At 41.3% G+C, this 1,486-nt stretch overlaps 1 non-coding gene across 1 annotated transcript; it reads right to left on the bottom strand.

The window, feature by feature from the left end:
- Nucleotides 1-599: 599 nt before the first annotated feature.
- TRNAK-CUU lies at nt 600-672 on the bottom strand. The gene has a single exon. It is a non-coding gene; the product is annotated as a tRNA-Lys (tRNA).
- Nucleotides 673-1,486: the final 814 nt, after the last annotated feature.

Raw genomic sequence — 1,486 nt, forward strand, 5'->3', positions numbered from 1 at the left:
CTCTATGTATGTAGAAAATGTGATTGTATTTAAATTACTTTTGTATGTGGAGCTTTTCCCCCCAGGCCTCCACTAAAAATGGGCATTTTTTGGCCCAGTGGACCATCCAGGTGAACAAATGCAAATAAATAAATAAATAAATCAGCTACAACATTTCTGGAAAAAAATACAGACTGGGAAAAGTACTGCAGTTGTTCAGAAAGAAGCAGTGCACGTTCCAGACATGACTTCCAGTAACCTAGAGAAAAGTATAAAGCAGATGTACACAGACCTGGTTAAAATAAATGAAACACTGATGGAGTATTTATTTATTATATTTTATTTATTTATTTATTTATTTATTTATTTAACATTTGTTTACCGGGAGAGTCCGACTTGGAACGAAGCCAATTTTCAGCGTAGGCCTGGGGAAAAATGCTCTAGATACATGTCTTTATAATGTGAGAGGAAACCAGAGCACCCGGAGGAAACCCACATAAATGAAGGGAGGACATGCAGACTCCGCACAGAAGACACCTCAGCTGAGAATTGAACCAGAGAACCTCTTGTTGTGAGGTGACAACGCAACTGCTGCACCACTGCGCCATCCAAAATACAGACTCCTAACGTGGGGCATAAATCCACGACCCTGAGATTAAGAGTCTCATGCTCTACCAACTGAGCTAGCCAGGCAACTAACCCATGTGAGAATCAAACCTTGCATGTAGTATCTGTAAGGCAAATATCTTAACCATTAAGCCAACCTCTCTTACGTATATCAACACAAACAATAAAAAGCTGGAAAAAATGCAAGAAGCTTGGAACAGATATTCAGATACGGTAACAGAACTGCAAAACTCAGAGGTTGAAATGAAGAAAAGGCTGGCTGAGTATGAGACTGCACAGGAGCGGCCTTAGGTCAAGTGGTGCCCTAGGCAAAAGGGCTCCATGGCACCCCCCACCACACCACCTGGTGCCCCTATCCTAGTCTACCTACATCAAACAATTACTGAAAAAGTGCCCCTGCTAGAGTGGTGCCCTAGGCGACTGCCTAGTTGGCCTATGCCTAAGGCCGGCTGTGAGACTGCACAAGAATACATGTTTCAAAAAATAATAGAATCATGGGCAGAGCATGTAAAGAAAACCTTAGATTTTCTCCTCTACCAGAGAAGCTGGAAGGAACAGACTGTATTCATTTTATAAAAGTACAAATAAGCAACTGGACTGGTATTCCCCAACAAGAATTGTTAATTGAAAGGGCATATCATGTGCATGCTCCAAACCTGGCTATGAGAAAATAACCTAGATCTTTAATAGTAAAAATGCAATCTTACTAGAAGAAGGAGTTGACTCTGACAAAACTGTGGCAGAAGGACAAAGTACTAAAAGTGGGAGACAGCAGACTGTTTGTGGAGAATGACTACTCATTGCACACCAGGCAGAAGAGGAATACATTTATTCCATAATATAGAGCATGCTGAGAAGCAGGCATGAGATTCAAACTGCT

This window comes from Protopterus annectens, chromosome 7.part0, assembly GCF_019279795.1.
Source record: "Protopterus annectens isolate FY-2018-M chromosome 7.part0, PAN1.0, whole genome shotgun sequence".
NCBI lineage: Eukaryota > Metazoa > Chordata > Ceratodontiformes > Protopteridae > Protopterus > Protopterus annectens.